The 19759-nt window shown below is 39.4% G+C and overlaps 1 pseudogene; it reads left to right on the top strand.

Moving 5' to 3' along the window:
- The first annotated feature begins 436 nt into the window (after positions 1–436).
- On the top strand, positions 437–10453 carry LOC120715352 (annotated as a pseudogene).
- Positions 10454–19759: the final 9306 nt, after the last annotated feature.

Genomic DNA, 19759 nt, shown 5'->3' with positions numbered 1-19759 from the left:
CCCACTGAAAACGATACGTCCAGATAAACAAAATCAACCTTTGAAGATTTACCTAAGTGGATGTTTGAGAATGCATCAAGACGTAAAAAGCTAATAAAATGATAAAAAAAGGACTTCCTGCGGATACTTTTTGTCCTTACTCGTCTGCAGCTCCGTCAGCATGTGTAAAATGCTCTTGTTTCAGTTGCTCTAATTTTAGTTTCTGCTAAAGAGGGGATCATGTTCAGCTCAGCTTGTTTGATTTTATTTCAAACTGATACTGAAGTGTGTACTTAAATCGATAGAAAGCAGAGTTTCACTGGTCTGGTCCACTCAAGATTAAAATTTGGTTTATGTGATTGACGATGTAAAATGAGTTTGAGATCTCTGTCATTCACTATTCCTTTAAGTCAGTGCTCAATTTGAATCATTAGGGGGCGCTAGTACGCCTTTCAGTCCAATCTGCCAGAAAAGCAATAGAAGAAGAAAAAACGGATGTGACGCGATGTTTTGGCTGTTCGGTGCAGTATCTGAGAGACTTGGTACTGCAGGCGAAGAAATCTCAAATATTAATAAGCTATGATTGAGGAGGACCAGCTGTGAGCGCATACTGCTGGATATCCGAAATAAACAGGTATGTAAACACGATCGACTACAAAACGCGCGTCTTACTTCAATAATATTTGACACAATACTAGACGTGCAACAGGAAGTAGTGTGAAGGCAAAGCACGGAAATGGAAAAGAAAAGGGAAAAAAGAACATTTGTGCACAGTTACAGAATTTACATTTCACCATTAAAGTGTGTGTGTTTACACACACTTAAAGTGTTCAGTGTATTGCAGGGATGGGCAACTCCAGGCCTCGAGTGCCGGTGTCCTGGAGGTTTTAGATGTGTCCATGATACATCACAGCTGATTTAAAGGGCTAAATGACTCCTCAGCATTTCTTGAAGTTCTCCAGAGGTCTGGTAATGAACTAATCATTTGATTCAGGTGTGTTAACCCAGGGTGGGATCTAAAACCTGCAGGACACCGGCACTCGAGGCCTGGAGTTGCCTACCCTTGGTGTATTGTATGCACTCTAAACGACCATCTTTGAACAGGTGATTTCAAGTCACATGATGAGCTGAGGCAGGGTGTCACAATGGTTTGACACAAAATCTCTTATGATATTGACCCTCTTTTCACACCTTTTGTTGTGTGACGAGATACATAATCATCTTAAGGGGCAACTCCCACCAGGTTTTAAATTCCTGGAACTATCCACCATTTGGCTTTAGAATTTAAAAAAAAAAAAAAAAAGTGTATCGGATAGGAGGTGAAACATGCAATCTAGCTACTTTCTTTCCAAGCGCCTTAGACGACTGTTACCTGAATGACTGAATGATATATTGTTAAGAGTTTTTCTTCCCCACTGTTGCCAAAGCGGTTGCTTAACATTTGATTGTTGGTGTGTTCTTTGTATTATTGTAGGGTCTTTATCTTACAATATAAAAGTGCCTTTAGGCAACTGTTGTTGTGGTTTGGTGGTATATGAATAAAATAGAATTTAATTAAAAATTAAATTGATTTGAATTGAACAGCAACAATTAAAGAAGAAAAGGAGTATAAATAAAGGCAAGCAGCTAAACAATAAGAATGAAATAGACAATTAAAATTTATCAATAAAAAAGTTGGCTATGGGACAGGAGCTTGGTACATGTTTGTCATGATTTTAGAGAGCAGCGATGGCGCAGAATAATCCTCACGGTGGTTCACTGGGGGTGAATACTGGCCGGATTAGCAGTTTTTCTGTGCTAAGAGCAGCAACTTGTATATTTTTTCTGTGTTCGTGGAGGTGTGCGTGTCTTCAGCCCTGGGTGTCTGAACCAAACCAAGATAGGTCAGAAATGTGTTCCAAATGTTATTAAATAATGGTACATTGATTCTATGGAATTGGCGAGAGAAAATGAAAATATTGCAGAACTAAATCTCGTCAAAAATCACTAGTTAATTCAAACACATGAAGTGACCCACTACCCCCCCCCCCCCTCCCACAACTAAAGAAAAGAAGAGAGGAGGGAAATCCTTCAGACACAAAGGACCATGATCTTTTTATATTTACAGCTTAGTTATTACAAATGCCTCATTATCATTCCTTTTTTAAAATCTGTGTGTTCCACATAATCTGACCCTCTTGGCTTGCTTCCAAGAGAGTTTTTGCAGTATACTTCCACAGTCCTTTTTCCTTTTTCCCTTTAGGGCTGTTCGATATAACGATATATATCGGATGACGATATTAAAAACATCTATGTTTCATTTTACGCTATCGTTTGTTTCGTGGTGTCACAAAATAAACTGTTTACGGCAACATTTTTTTCATTATATTGATGGTCACAGTAGTGGCTATATTCATTTCTTAAAGTTCTCTCTTTCTTTAAAGTTCTCTTTATATTTGATATAACCACACTACAGACAGAGAAGCAGTTGGTTTTTTTTGCCTTGTCCTTAGCAACAATGACGGTAAAACCACCATGTGTCCGCTTGTTTATTTTCCACATAAACCTTTCACAATAAAGCTCAAGATCCTGTTGAGACTTTTCAAAATAAACTGAATCACGTGAAAGATGCAGAGTTTTTACGGATGAGAAGCAAAAAAGAGCCGTCAGGTGCTAAAAAAATAAACCTTAGACTCAAACGTTAGAACAGGCTTTTCCCCGCAGCACGCCGTGTAAGAAACACTCACAAAGAAAACGGCGGCTGTTACAACTTACGTCTAAAAATGTATTGTTTCAATTAAAACACTCGACTCCAGGTACGAGACGCCCAGCTGGAAACACTTCACGTAAGTCGAGCTGCCCGAGATTCAATAAATGTTAAATTTTTGTGATTTATATCGTTCCCAGGACGATAGATGTCTTAATATCAGGATATGAGATTTTGGTCATATCGCACAGCCCTAATCCCATAATCAAAACAGTTAAACACATTCACTTCTTGCTACTTTTCAAGAACCCTGTATCAAGTTACATCGTGTTACCATCTGTTCTTATGTATTGTTTTACTGCTGTCCTATTATTATTATTTTTTCAATAATGGTTGAAAAATTGTTACCATTTGCTTTAATATAAATTTTAATTCATGTAATTACTGTTTTATTTCAGTATACAACAGTGAAAATCAAACTGCCTTAAATGAAGCTGGCATCAGCAATTGAATGTTGTGCACTCTGAACTTTGTCAATAAAAATGTGATAACTCGAGTCACTCACACAGGTGCTCTTAAACATTTGTCCAATTTGTACACTCCAAATTTCACTCACATATGTGAGCAACATGCTCTCAGTGTACAGACTTGCTAGAATATATTTGCTCAGATGTGCCTTCCTGTCATCATATTAGTAACCTTCTTGTTATGTCCCCTTATCCTTTAAGATCCCCTACAGCAATATGAAGTGTGAGGAAGAGGAGAGTCTGAATGACCCGGAGATCTATAACCAGGAGTGGAACTTTGGTCTGAGCGAGGATGGTCCACAACTTCCACAGATTAAAGAGGAACAGGAGGAAGTCTGCACCAGTCAGGATGTAGTACAGGTTGTAGTGAAGCAGGAGTCTGAAGAAATCTTCGTCTGGACTGGGAAAGAGCGATTCAGAGTGCTGGATAACATCTGGAAACACGAAGAAGACTTACACTGCACAGGTATATAAAACTTAATAGTTGTTGGAGGCGTTTTTCTCTGTGCACAGACACACTCTACCTCTCCTTTTATTCTTCAACAAAAAACATGTATGGTGCTTTTTGAATTTGCTTAACTTGCTGAACAGAATCAACTTTTGGGAACCAGGTGCAGAACGACTCTTTGCTGAACAGAGGAGAGTGTTCTGGATTCTTTGTGGTCATGAGGCTATCACAAGACAGCAGTTCTCTTGTCCTTATTGCCAAAGCTTGAGAGCCCAACCAGTCAACCCTAAGATGGCTGATTTGCATCCTTCTTAGCTCAGATTGCATAAACCAACATTTTTTTGATATCTCGGCCAGGGTTGTTATCTCTGCTCTGTGGATGAACATAAAGGCCACGACACAGTCTCAGCTGCAGCAGAAAGGACTGAGAGGCAGAGAGAGCTGGAGGTGAGTCGACAAAACATCCAGCAGAGAATCCAGGACAGAGAGAAAGATGTGAAGCTGCTTCAACAGGAGGTGGAGGCCATCAATCAGTCTGCTGATCAAACAGTGGAGCACAGTGAGAAGATCTTCACTGAGCTGATCCATCTCATCCAGAAAAGAAGCTCTGATGTGAAGCAGCAGATCAGATCCCAGCAGGAAACTGAAGTGAGTCGAGTCAAAGAGCTTGAGGAGAAGCTGGAGCAGGAGATCACTGAGCTGAAGAGGAAAGATGCTGAGCTGAAGCAGCTCTCACACACAGAGGATCACATCCAGTTTCTACACAACTACCCCTCACTGTCAGCACTCAGTGAGTCTACAGACTCATCCAGCATCAATATCCGTCCTCTGAGCTACTTTGAGGATGTGACAGCAGCTGTGTCAGAGGTCAGAGATAAACTACAGGACATTCTGAGAGAGGAATGGACAAACATCTCACTGACAGTCACTGAAGTGGAAGCCCACAGCTTGTTGGCCTTATTGTAATAACACTGCACTTCGTAGATCAGTGTGTCAACCTCAAGGTGCTGACAAAGGAGCAAAAATCTACTTGGATTAAGTCTAATAATCACTGTTGGCATTGTGGGTGGCACCACCGGGCCAGTGTTGGTTAAACCTCCTAGGACCTGCCATCCACATATATGGACATCACATTTTGGGTTATTTAGACCAGAATACTATCTAAATCCACTTGAACCCCTAACTGTACACATTTTCCTGTTTAGAAGCAAAGTTACCTTCTACTATGTAGGCAAAATAAAATTGATTTATTTTTTATTGTCTTTCTTTTTCTTTAGATTCATGGCAGATATGTAACCAGGAGAGGAACTCCAGACCAGGAGGACAAAGATCCTTCACAAACTAAAGACGAACAGGAGGAATTGTCCATCAGTCAGGAAGGAAAGCAGCTTTCACTGAAGAAGGAAGCCAAAGATGCCATCATCTCGACCGGGCAGGAGCTGGGCATCAAGTGGAACACTGAAGTAAAGTTGCACATAATAGGTATGCAAAGCTGTAATGGATGGATTTCTTACTACAAAATTGAATAAAACTCATGTTGGGTCCTATTCAGACCTCAGAGATACGTTATAGGGGCACATGAAGAATCTAAAGACCAACTGCAATAAGCAGCATTAATGCATCTGTTTTGTAAACTTTTTAAATATATTGACAATTTAAAATTAATTTAAAATTGACAATTTTCCCTATTAGTGCCGAATGTTTAATTTGAAAATAAATTATCGATTTTAAACTAAGCTTTTCACAAACCACACAACACTATGATAGGTGTGTCCCTGTGCCACGTTTCTGGGTCTTCCTGTCTTACCCTTTGGATTCCAGCACAAGGCCTGTGTAGTGATGTTATTGGTGGACTTCCTGAGGGTGTGGCCAGCTGTTGATGAATATCTGCAATATACACAGGGTTGTGTTTGTCTTGCTACATGTTTATGAAATATAGAGAAGTGTAAGTTTGACCATGATTTTAAAATGCCCGGCTTGGTGGATGTTCTAATCTCTCTTTAGCTCTTGAGCTCAAGAAAGGTCAGAAGACGGTTCCAGACAATAACTTAACGCCCACTCATATCCTGGGCCATGTGACCTCAGTAAATCACATGATAGGGTGGGGCAAGGTCTCTCGATGTCTTTCTGAAAGTGCTGTAACAAGGTTTAAGAATTTAATTCACCCACTGTTGTTATCCTTAATGCCCTGTACCAACGCAGAGCAGCTACCTGAATGCTACTCCAACAGAGGTCGATTATCTTGTTAATAATTTTACCTCCTCACTACGTACGACTCTGGATACTGTAGCTCATGTGAAAAGAGAAGAATCAGAAGTACCTGACTCTGTAGTATAACTCTCAAATACGCACCTTAAAGCAGGTAACAAATACATGTGTACTGAGTTTTTGTAACCTTGTAAATCAAAATATGTGAAAATTTGGTGTGTGTGTGTGTGTGTGGTAAAAAGAAAAAAGATTTGTGTTTGTTGTAGCTCAGAATTCTTTGCCAGCTAAATCCGTATATATATTTCTGCACTACGTCACACCGACACACAGTTTACTCAGTTCCACTTTTTGTGTCAGAGAACAGATGGGTTTGGCTGTTGAAGGGGTGCTTTACTGAACTTCAGGTCCTGGAAGAATAAATGCCCTTTTATATGCCAGCAATACATGTTTTTATTGAACATTTGAAGATAACACAACACAAACTCTAGAAGAGGACATAAAGTCAGAGATAGAAACGACAAGGAGCAGGCGCATCTAGTACACATAGAGCTGTCACAAAAACTCAGAGCTCAGCAGCCAGCGCAACAAATTCTGAATCCTTGGCTTTTAGTTAGCAGTTAGCATTAGCAACACATGCTCCATCCGCTGTGAAAGGGCCCTTATGCTAAGACATCTGGGATAAACACTGGTTTGAGCGCAGAGTCAAGGAGGCGATTTACGTGAAAAGGGAAAGACAATCTCTGAATCGAGGAGGGGGCCTAAAGGTACATCTTTCGCCGTCTTACAATGCTGTGATTGCAGCCAGAGTACTGACAGGAACTAGAAAGAGAGCATATTTCTCCTATATTGGCTTCCATTCATTGGCTCCCTGTTAAATCCACAGTTTAATTCAAAGTCCTGCTATTCACACACAAGGGCAAGTACCATATCACCCCATTGGATCACTTCGCTCTCGCACTGCAGGCTTACTCATTGTTCCTAGAGTATTTAAAAGTAGAATTGGAAGGAGAGCCTTCAGTTTTCAGGCCCCTGTTCTGTGAAACCAGTTTCCAGTTTGGATTCGGGAGACAGACCGTCACAGTTGACGCTGGCCAACTGTGGGAATGTGAGGAAGGAGCTGTGAATGCAAGCAGTGCGTTTATTTACGGTGCATGGAAAATAACAATAAAACCCGAATGTGTTCCCGACTCCCGTGACATGTCCTCTTCCCAGTGTTGGTGTTCTTTGTCCCCGCTCAGTGTCTGAGCACCCCGTGCTCGCTGCCCTCTCATCTCCACACTTCTCCTGGGAAAATAACAATGCAGCAGATTAAACTTACTAACTGGCCAAGAGACTAACACAAAGCCACGCAATGATCCAGCGTCGGAGAAAGCTCCACCACACTCTTAAGTAGCTCCTCCGATGAGGCTTGATCAGCTGCCCCATGGGGCGACTGTTGCTGTGATTTGGTGCTGTATCAATAACATTGACTTGAAGAGAGTCAATAGTCAGCTGGTAACACAGAAAATACAGCAGTAATGTTTATTTAGAAGCATTACAGTTTGTCTGAGAATCTGTTTTTTACTGCAAAATTTTTGTCCTGTTTTTAAATCTCACCTGATGCATGATCATCTTTTTATTTACGGAAATTAGATTTCCAAAATGTCTATCACTGAGTCAGCTAAACAGCTTATCCCCAGAACATACCTTTTACTGGTACATGTGAGAACCATGTTTACCATGTAAGGACCTGCTAATTGTTGAGGTTACATTACAGTTGATCCAATTTATGTTTTTCTGATATTATCATTTTGTCCCTTCAGATCCTCCACAATGTGACTGTAAAGACAAGGAGGGCCTCACAGATCAGCAGGTCCGTAACCAGGAGAAGAACTCCAGTCTGGACCAGGAGGATTCTTCACAGATTAAAAAGGAACAGGGGGAACTCAGTACCACTCAAGTGGCATAACCACTTGTACAAAAGCAGGAGACAGAAGCTTTTCCTGCTCGTGAAGAAAACGACCACAGTGAACCAGAACCAAGCAGTGACCAGCTCCTTTCTCACAACTCTCCTGACACTGACCAGGAAGAAAACAAGGATGGTAACTCACACAGAAAAAAGTCAGATCAAGTCGTAGCAGGACTGAGAGTTCAAAATTCCAAGACAGTACATTTATGTAGTACCTGTGGGGAAAAATTTAATAGGATGGAAAACTTGAAACAACACATGTAAATTCACACAGGCGAGAAGATGCATTCTTGTAGCGCCTGTTGGAAAAATTTTACTCTAAAAACGCATTTAAATGAACACATGAGAATTCACACCGGTGATAAGCCTGATTCTTGTAGCACCTGTGGGAAAAGATTTAGTTTAGCAGCAAATTTGAGAGCCCACATAAGAATTCATACAGGTGAAAAAACATATTCCTGTAGCACATGTGGGAAAGGATTTAATCACAAGACATCTTTAAAAATACACATGGAATTGCATACAGGGGAAAAGCAATATTCCTGTAGCAGCTGTGGGAAACGATTTAGTGTGGCAGCAGCTTTGAGAAGTCACATAAAAATTCATACAGGTGAGCAGTCAAATTCCTGTATTACCTATGGGAAACAATTTAGTGTGGAAGGAACTTTGAGAAGTCATATAAGAATTCATTCAGGTGAGAAGCCATATTCCTGTAGCACATGTGGGAAAGGATTTAATCATAAAGCTTCTTTTAAAATACACATGGAATCACATACAGGTGAAAAAGATATTCCTGTAGCACCTGTGGGAAAAAATTTAGTGTGGCAACAACTTTGAGAAGTCACATAACAATTCATACAGGTAAAAAAAACACCTTGTTGTAGCACATGTGGCAAAAGTTTTAGTTGTCTTGAGTACTGGAAAGCCTACATCAGTGTCCACGCAGGTGAGAAACCACATTGCTGCAGTACATGTGGGAAAAGTGTTAGTTCCCTCACAAACTTGAAAATTCACATGAGAGTCCGGTGAGAAGCCGTATTGTTGTGGTGCCTGTGGAAATGGTTTTACTCATATGTCAAGTTTGAAAAGACACATGGGAGGCCACACAGATGAGAAGCCACATTGTTGCAGTGTCTGTGGGAAAATTTTTAGTCGTATGTCAAGTTTGAAAATACACATTGGCTTTTCACCTGTGTGGCCTCTATATTGTTGTAGCAGCTATGGGAAAAAATTCACTTCTTCGGTACAGTTGAAATATAGGAAAACACGCTACATGCTAAGTTTCATTTTTAGAAAATGTTGGTGGCGGAGCTTATGTGTCTCTGACTACATTAACAGGTACATTTGGTAAATGTAACTTTTTCTGACTGTTTTGGCTTTTTACCCAATATAAACAGTATAAACAAGTTTTGTTTTTTTGTTTTGTTTTTTTGTTTTGTTTTGTTTTTAAAAATCCTTCTAGGAAGGCTGAAGATTTTTGAAAGCTCAGTTTCTGTGTTTCCATATGGACAAGAAAAACAGAGTTTGTCTCACAACTTTAAAGGTGTGCACCTTTACCACCTTTATCTGACATCATTACGTTATTATTTGTGGGCTTTTGATTGACATTTGATGGACATTTCTTCATGTTGCTTTGGTTCGGTGTCAACAGTGCTTGAGATCACATGAGTCTTAATGTAATCAGAACTATTTGCCAAGTTATTATAGGTGTTAGGAAGGTTGTTTTTAAAATGTATTCCGCTACAGATTACAGAATACATGGCCCCAAATGTAATTTGTAATGTATTCCATTACATTAATCAATGGGAGTAATGCTTTTTACAACTACAAAAATGTATTATTACTGTGTGATGATACATTAGAGCAGAGGTCTCAAACTTAAATGAGCTGTGGGCCACTTCTGACACTGTCATGTCATTGGAAGGCCACTTTAGTGTTCAGGTGGTACAAAAAAACCCCAAACAGATAAACAGAAAACACCCACAACCAATTCCTAAAATATGATCTTTTGTTTGTTTGTTTGTTTGTTTGTTTTTCCATTTCAAATATTGTATTGCAAGACAAAACTGCAAACGTGAACGCAGTTTTTTTTTCTCACTCTTAAGTCTTTTATTGAACTACCAAATAAATATATTAATACTCTCTTTTGACCAGACACGTGACAGCTTTTCTGCTATAATTTCGTTCGTATTTACCAAAATAAAAATGCAGACATAAGTGTACACATTAGTTTTTGACTGCTAATGAAAAATGTTTTCTTTTTGTACTCTGCCAGGATTCCTGGATCGTTGACACAGTGTCTTCAGTTTTAGACTTTGTCATGGTTTAGGTTTCATGTTTTCTGTTTAACTGTGTCAACCTTCTGTTTATGTGCATTATGTGTAGTTCTTCTTACTGTGTTATTAGTTAGATTATATTCAGCTGTGTACTCACTGGTCTCTAATTGTCATCATTTGCCAGAGTATTTAAGTCCGTACTTTCCGCCAGTTCGTTGTCTTGTCATCGTCGATTCAGTGTGTGGTTTTTTTTTTTTGTTTTTTTGTTTTGTTTTGTTTTCCTCCCAGTTCAGTTAACCAGCCATTCAGTCAGTCAGTGTCAGAATCTCTATTATGTTATGTTCATCCTGCATTTATAATAAACACCATCCTCATCCTTCACTAACCTGTGTGTGTGTGTGTGTGTGTGCGTGAATGGGTGGATGACTGGATATGTAAAGCGCTTTGGGGTCCTTAGGGACTAGTAAAGCGCTATATAAATACAGGCCATTTACCATTTAACCTGTGAGTCCTCCGTTTGGGTCCTCTCTTCCTTCTCTCCACACAACGCAATGCCCTGACAATCTCGAACCCTAGTAAAGAGACCGCTGGCTAATACCTTGGGTTCCGTGACTGTAGCAACTAACTAGCTTTACTTTCTGGGTCAACTTTGCTAGCAAGAGACAGAAAGAGGTGTTGAAAGGCTGCTCCAATGGAACTTTATTGTTTCGGAGGAAAACATGAACACAGTGTACAGTCAAGTCTTAACAGCTTACTTACAACTGGGCTCATCAGGCACTCTTTTTGGCTGCAGTGGTTATTATATTTACATGCTTCAGTCAAAGGAGGGTCCCAGAGGGTCCTTTTGTCCCTCTGTGGGGGGTTACTCCCACTAGGTTTAAATCTGGGACTCCCCACCATTTGACCTTAGAACTGAAGAAGCTTCTCGGATGAGAGGTGAAACGTCTTCGAGTAACTTTAAGAAGTCCAGACGCTTTTCTTTGCAGCTCCTTTGACTACGATGACCTGGATGACTGAGAACCTTCACAGACATACATGCTTCAGTCTCTCATTTCTTGTTGGTAGCACCTCGTACTTTTCGACTCTCATTTTTCTCCCTCCCTCACGCGAGTTTGAGACCCAGGCATTAGAGTCTTGTTTGGGTTTCCACCAGCGTGGAATTACCAAAAATATTTAGGGGTATGTCGAAGTATGTCAAAAGGAAAGGTAAAATCAAAATGCCATAAAAACAACAAAAAACGTGGATCTTAAAAACAATAGAACTATATCTGTTGAATAATGATTCTGATTTTCACTATGACACTTGCTTTTCAGTTTAAGTCATGGACCTAAATGCGTCACCTTTTGTTTCCGTTATAAAGAAGAGACTCACACAATAACTGATACTAAGAATAGAAGTGGCGCAGAAGGAAGTTCAGCTGAACCAAGAAACCTTTTCTTGTTTCATCTGTTTGGATCTTCTAAAGCAGGGGTGTCAAACTCAAATACACAGTGGGCCAAAATTTAAAACTGGAACAAGGTCGCGGGCTAACATTAATATTTATTGAAAAAAAAATCTTCCTCCAGATTTAAGAATGAATCTCTTCTTATGGACTCAAACAAGTTTTGCTGAAAAACTGAATATGGAACAAACAAAGCTTAATACTAAACAATCTATATATTAGCTGTATAATACCGGTAGGCCAGCTCTAATAATAATTTGGTATGGCTTCGCGGGCCAAATGTAATTAGGCTGTGGGCCAAATTTGGCCCGCGGGCCAGAGTTTGACACCTATGTTCTAAAGAATCTGGGGACTATTGTCTCTGGACACAGCTACTGCATGAACCGTATTAATGGCTTTTAGGATGGAGAGGAGAAAATCAGAATCAGAATACTTTATTAATCCCGAAGGAAATTAGGGAAAAGAAAAATCTACCCTTGCCAATAAAGCATCTTTACTTTACTGCAGCTGTGATGAAAATAAAGCAACAGTGTGAGTGTGAGGCATGTAAAGTGTTAAGAATACTTTGATGGTCTGCATTAAGACACCTTAAGCATAATGAATTGTCAGAGATGGGCATTACAGCTAATTCTCAACTTGAATAATTGGGAACGATAAATTCTTTATCCAGGTTTCTGCAAAGCTCCAGACTTTGTCAGGAATTTATTTTTGTTGGACTGACCTGATGAGGGCAGTATTACGCCTTTGACACCTCCAGTCTACCGTAAGTACAACAGAAGAAGAATAGTGGCAATGGCGCCATTGAGAGATTCTATCGCGATCCTGAGTTATGTTTGAAGACGTTGGTTTGGCGGTATCGGTTGTTGTTGCAATAATGTCTTAAATTCAGCATCTGAGAGAGTTTATCAAGGAGAGATTAACTTCTGCTGCAGAAGAAATCTTCTCAGAGTTTGAAAAGACGATCGTCCGGTATGAGGAGGAGATTAGTCAGCTAAGACTGCTTGATATCAGACCCAGGATAAAGTCACACAATACAGTTGTGTAAATTTGTGGAGACGTGGGGGTCGCGGGATCATCGCGGGATTCATGTGGGCATGTGGACATGTGGACAATTCCCGAGGATCTTTAGAGGCATTCGGAGTGTGTGGATAGAGGCTCTGGTGACTTAAACTCCAGTGACATGTAAAGTAATAGGGAACAGCTTTATTTAGTGACCAACGTGGTTTGTAGTCTTCATCAGCGTCATTGCAAAATGTCAAATGGCTTGTGTTTAAATAAAAATCAGGAAACAGAAAAAGAAATCTCCAATTAGACCAATCACAGCTTCACAAATAAAGCAGCTGACCAATTATCATTTAACAGGTTGGTATTGGTAAATTGGTTAAGCCACAGCCCAAATAGGTTCTGGACTGAGCCACTACAGATTAAAAGGGGAGAAAAGATAAATGGCCTGTATTAGTATAGCGCTTTATTAGTCCCTAAGGAGCCCAAAGCGCTTCACACATCCAGTCATCCACCCATTCACACACTGGTGATGGCACCTACATTGTAGCCACAGCCACCCTGGGGCGCACTGACAGAGGCGAGGCTGCCGGACACTGGCGCCACCGGGCCCTCTGACCACCACCAGTAGGCAACGGGTGAAGTGTCTTGCCCAAGGACACAACGACAGAGGACTGTTCAAGCCGGGGCTCGAACCAGCAACCTTCTGATTACAAGGCGACCTCCCAACTCTTGAGCTACGATCGCCCCAATGTAAAAAATCACTGCATGTCTTAATGTAATACATGCTAAAAAAGTACACAGAAACCTGCAAACAAGTTAATATAAAAAATACAGTACCTACAGGAACATTAAAAGGAAAATGAAGCTCTGACAAGCCTATCTGTTATGTTTTTACCTCTCAAGTTATCATTGGTGGTTCTTTAAAAATCCCTAATGATAAGCTTTGATCACTTTGAAGATTATACCAATGTTTTAAAATGATTTCTTTAATGTTCCTGGGTGTTTGTGTAAAAGTTGTCTAGAAGACAAGATTTGATTTATGTTTTGGAGGTTTCTTGATCATAGTATTGTTCTGGAATTTCACAGATACGTTTAAGGCTAATCAATTGGCTTACAGGTAAGCTTTTTTTGAGGTGGCTAGGATGGAAACTTCCATGACCCAGACCTAGTGCTAGATTTTTTAAATTATACTCTGCAAAAACGTTCCCACAGTTACAGTAGAGTTATTTTAATCAGTGCAGCATTTTCTTTTGTTTTGCAATGTAATGTATTCCAGTAGGTTTGGGGGTACAGAGAGGTACAGCGATTTCTCTTTTTTGTTACTTTTTTGTCAAGGAAGTTAATTTCTTTAGTGTTGCAATTAAGGGTAAAACATAAACTTGCAAAATGTCCATTTAAGGATTCTACAAACTCCAGTAATGAAGTAACTTGTACATAATCTATATACCATAATAAGTGGGAGGAAAGTGCTATTGTAGTAGTAATATAAAATTAGTTCTTTAGTTCTTCCAGGTGATCAAGAAATAGAAAGGCAAAACTGGGTGCCAGAAATGTTGAGATATGGTATGCTGGGTGTTGGTACCACACTGGCTGGTCTGAGTGTTTCAGAAACTTCTAATCTGCTTAAATATTCCAGCACAAACATCTGTATGATTTACAGAGAGTAATCCAAAAAAGAGAAAATATGCAGTGCCCTTAAAATGACAGTGAGTTTCCTGTACTCGGGTCTCCAGAGTCACCAGGTCTCAACCCAACAGTGCACCTTTGGAATGTAGTGGAACATGAGATTTGCATCATGGATGTGGAATTGACAGATATGCAGCAGTTGTGTGAAGCATTCAGGTCAATACAGACCACAAATATCTGAGGAACGTTTCCATCACTTTCCTGAATCTTCACAAAGAATTAAATCAGCTGTGAGGACGAAAGGGGCTCCAATCCAGTACTAGCATTGTGTATCTAATAAAGTGACCAGTGAGTGTATATTTATTAGTAAAATGTTAAAAGATTAGTATCAACGGCATACTTTAACTGCTTTCATGATCATATTCAGATCATGCTGCTGTTCATTTCTTTGTTTATTCACAGTGTGTGATGATCACTGGCAGTCACATCTAAAAATTAGATCCCAGACAGCTGTAAGGTTATCAACATCACCCAATGAACAAATGACTATGACTGAATGTTTCTGTGGCAACATCTGCAAGAATGCAAGAGCCCGTGAAACCATGAGCTAAATTCTCAATAGGTGACCCCTTTTAATCCTTCTTGATCTTTCTTATCATCACATTAGTCACTATTTTCTTGTGTCCCTTTGTTGAACACGAAGGTCTGGATGATCAGCAGGTCACTGTTACCAGGAGAGGAGTCTCAACCAGGAGGACCCAGAGCCTCCACAGATTAAAGAGGAACAGGAGGAAACCCACAGCAGTGAGGAAGGAGAGCAGCTTGAACTGAAGCAGGAGGATGAAGGGATTAATGTCTGGACTGGAGAACAGCTGGATTTGTTGTGTAAACCTGGATTACGGCTGAGCAGAATAGGTATGTGAATCTGTAATATACAGACTTCATAATACCGAAGTGAATATGACTTATATCAAAAGGCCAGGTGATGACATCACAAAGACACGTGCATTACCGCCTGGCATACTACCTTACTGAAGACATGTTTTCTGTTAGCACAGTAAAATAAAAACTGGATTTAAAATCTTCTGTTTGTTTAAAAAAAACAACTAAATTTTCCACAATATAGATTTAAGTCATGTTGGCCCAGAACTGTATGCAGAATGTAGGAAAATGTTAAGACAATGAAAAATGTGCATAACTGGCCACATGGACCAAGTTGGAGTAGCGAGCTTTACGCCTCATAAATGATGACTTTCTGCATGTAAACAGAATTCTTTGCTGTTCACCGCATGAGAGATAATATTTAAAACATTTGTGCACCTTAAATATCGCTCACATATCTGAGAGACCTGCTCACAGTGTAACTTCTTTCTTGTGTTGTGTCCATCAAGACCTCCCACAGCAACATGATTGTAAGGAAAATGAGGATCTGGATGACCCGCAGGTCTGTAGCCAGGAGAGGAACTCCAGTCTGGACCAGCAGGACACAGATCCTCCACAGACTAAAGATGAACAAGAGGAAATCTCCACCAATCAGGAAGAAGAGCAGCTTTCACTGAAGCAGGAAACCAATATGAGTAAGTAGCTCACTGTTTACGCTAATATTAGCAGCTAACTAGCCAATTACCTTACTGAGACGATTGTACCACTTCGTCGTCAGAAGCCGCCACATGCTTCCTTTTCAGATGCTTGTGAATCACTGTCGTACTGCCATCGAAGGGCTGTTCCATTTTGGAGATTTTGCATTGGAAATTCTTCTCTTTTATTTTCTCAGAAGGCTCCCAGACTTAACGACAGTTGGCGTCCTTGTAGATGCATTGCTGCTTTCTTTTGTTTCAGTCCGTTATTACACTCTTAAATCCTACTTTTGCCTGCATCTTTCAGGATCTTACAAAGCTTCAAACGACGCTTTGCTATTAAATTAGTTGTTGACTTTTAAAGTCGACGTAATCGTGACTAGTTGACTAATCGTTGCAGCCCCAATAGAGGCACATGAAAAATTTAAAGACCAACTGAAATAAGGAAACTGACTGATTCCAAAAGCCAAAATTTCTAGCTTCCCAGTGGCCCCCCTGGCAAGACTGTCCTATGTTGGTAAAAATTGTTATAAATGAGCCCAACGAATTGCAGTCATCGCTCCTTCGTTTGTGCTGCGCTCCTGCACCTGCAGGCGCACTTACAGTGAATATCAAATTTAATAACAGGAAGTTAACTAAACATGTAATTCTTTTCCTTCTTGGTTTTGGCCAATTGACAAAAGAACAGGTTATTTGCATGGCTGTGTTTTGTAAACACAGGGTGTTGTGAGTAGAAGAAACAGTCATGAATTTTGGCAAGTCCTAAGCCTAATCAGGGTCACCTCATCCAGCCATATCTGTATGCTTTATCAAAAAGGAAAGCTTTAAGCCTAATCTTAAAACTAGAGAGGGTTTCTGTCTTCTGAATCCATACTGGCAGCTGTTTCCACAGAAGAGGGACCTGAAAGGTGAAGGTTCTACCTCCCATTCTCCCAACCAATCAGGCAATGGATAATTAATCTAAAAAGTACATAAATACTGTAGTGAGTGTCCTGTAAATTTTAAGTAAACTGTTAAATGTTTTCTGCACTTTAATTTTTAAATGACAACATTTTGTTGTTTTGTTTGATTGTATATTGTCTGTATTTTCTCACTGTAGATGGTCTGTAGTTGATATCACATATTTGTGATTCATCACAAGAGTTTAAATCACTTGAGAAATGTACGATTCCAAAGTTAAATCGATTTCACTGAAGAAGAGTGTTTTTCATAGAGTTTGTAAATGAGCAGCCAAAATGGTTTTAAATTAGTCAGCAAAACAGCTTCTCCCCACAACATGCCTTTCATTGGTATATCTGAGCAACATGCTTATCATGTGGAACCTGCTAATGGTTAAGATTACCTTGTAATTTCTGAAACATGTGTTGTTGTTGTCTTTTTTTTTTTTTTTTAATCTGTCACTTCAGATTTTCCACAACAAGACTGTAAGGACAAAAACCCGCTTGTACTGAAGCAGAAGACTGAAACTTTTCCTGCTTTTCCTGAAGAAAGTGACCACAGTGACCCAGAACCAAGCAATGAACAGCTACTTTCTCAAAACTTCATTTTCATAAGGTTTTTGGAAGCTCAGTTTCTGTTTTCACACATGGACAAGACAAACAGAGTTTGTCTCGCAGCATAAAATTTGTGCACCTTTATCACCTTTTTCTGATGTTATTGTTTTATAGTTTATGGGCTTTGTCTTGGCTGAAGTTTCTTCATTTCTTTCGTCATGGCATTGGCAGTGCTTGAGATATTTTTAGTGTCTTGATGTAAAAAGAACTATTTCTCAAAAACACAATTGGAATTGTCTGTATAAAAAAAAATACATGTGTTCATGAGGTAGCCTTAATTAAAGCCAGTTGTTTATCTGAAGTTCACAGTTTGAAGGTGTTTAAAGCAGCAAACAGTTGCAATCACTTTTCGCTGACTTGCACACTGCTAGAAGTCCTGTTGTTGTTTTTGTTGTTTGTTTTTTCTTACATTTTCTTTACATTGGCTTGACATATTTGGGAAGTGCTTTGTATACAGAAAAGGAATATTTTCGGGAATTACAATGTTAAGCAGTTACTCATATTGTTTGTGACCCACATACTTAGGTTGTTTATTCTCTATGTTTATATCATAACTTGTACTGCTTTTATGTGGGCACCTGTTGATACCCAGCTGTTGTTTTGAGATATAATATTTTGGACTAATGTGTAACTTTAACAGTGTTCCATTTTGAATGGTTTGTGATATGTTGGTTGGTAGAAACTGAAACTGGATTTGAAGATGCACTTGGTAATTATTTTATATATATGTGAGTCACTTTGATGGTCCAAACTGTCCAAAGTTGTAGAAGCCCATAATTTGTGAAATTTATAGCTTACATTTAGCTGTGCAAATTGATTTAAAGGCATAAAAATATCTGTAGTATTAATTACTTCTTACTATAAGGTTGGCATAACAGTCATTATTCCTGACCCTATGGGCTGACCTTGCCCCCCCCCCCCCCCCCCCCACACACACACACACACAAAAAAAACAACTATAAAAATGATGGATGAAAAGGTAATTGGTAGAAAGTTCAGAAAGTTATGCAAGACAAATGTTGAATATCATAGAGGAATGCAAAGTTGTGTAAATTCATAGACTGGTCAAAGTGACACATTAATAAACACATTTAATAGATAAATGTTTTTAAGAAAATGATTTTGACAAAATTGGGGAAATCAATCTAGTTTAAGATGGAATTAAATCAGTTTAAAGATAAAATATGGATAATTATATAATAAAGGAGGAGGAGCTCCTCTCCAATAAAGGAGCTCAGAAGTGCCTCGGGAGTCTTCATCTTTATTCATTTTTGTTGGCTTTTGGCCTGCATGTGCTTAAGGCGAACACGCTAGAGGTCTTTCCTTTCTTTTAAGTTTCTGATTAAGTTGTATGTTCAATAAAACTGTTGGCATCTCCTGTAAATTTTGTGTTTTTTGTTTAAATTGTGTTCCAAAAGCCTGAACCAACATCTTTCCGGCCTGAAGAAATTCTGCAAAGCCTTTAAAATTTGCAACCCCACAATCCTGCTGCTCTTTGAAAAACTAACAGTACTTCTAAACGAGATGTTAAACAGGGCTTCGTGTGATCTGCCTTTTGGTGAAGCAACTGGCCAGAAAGATTCAACACATTCAAGGGGCTTCATCATACTGACTTCCTTCTCTTTCTTCTCGGACTTTCCAGGTCCTCAACCGTACTCCATCAGACGCTTCTGAAGTTGTTTTTCAGAACAAAAGTGGAGCACATAATAGCAAACATTGAACACACACCTCCCCTGTCTACCAAGAGCATGTCTGAGAACTTCCCTTTATAGCACCATCAGTGACGTGAAGACACATTGTTCAAACAAATCTGCGATGGTATTTTCAGATTAAGTTAGCCAATTAGACATTACAGTGGACTTAATGCAGTCCACAATTCCTTAGGAGGTACTCAACATGAATTTAAACCAGCATGCAATTTAATTAAATAACACACCCCTCCCTCTCTGAGCTTCAGTAACACCAATTTGCATCAAAATCTTGATTAAATCAAAATTCAAGAATCGTCTTCACGGTCACTGGAAGCTCTAATCTTACCGACGTACAGGTTCCAGACCACAACTGAGGCAGCAAATCCAAAAGTGCTTTTCTCCACAGAACCAAACTAGGTCGGTCCTGAAAAGAAGTAACTAACAGGTGTTATACTAATTCATAATGTTTATTATTTTATTACACCATGCAGGCTGCACTTCATTTACCTCAGTGGCAATATAGTGAATTAGACATGTGTAATTAATCTCGTTTGGCGTATAGATAGGTGGTCTTGTTATGTATTTAACCCATGTAGAAATTCTCTGCCCACTCACAATTTGAAAATTGTGAAAATTTGTTTATGCTTTATTTTTATTTATTCCTTCTATTGTCTAATATAAGTTTGACCCGTGTCCACCAGGGGTGGTGAGTGACCTGGATGGACCCAGATAGCACTTTAGCTCAGTCCTACCACTAGTTGATACTAACTTACTTATATTTTTTCTCAAGTGA

The sequence above is a fragment of the Simochromis diagramma genome, unplaced genomic scaffold (genome assembly GCF_900408965.1).
Source record: "Simochromis diagramma unplaced genomic scaffold, fSimDia1.1 OVJJ01000688.1, whole genome shotgun sequence".
In the NCBI taxonomy this organism is placed as follows: Eukaryota; Metazoa; Chordata; class Actinopteri; order Cichliformes; family Cichlidae; genus Simochromis; species Simochromis diagramma.
Note: the sequence above shows the minus strand (reverse complement) of the source record. Positions and strands in the feature narration are given on the sequence as shown.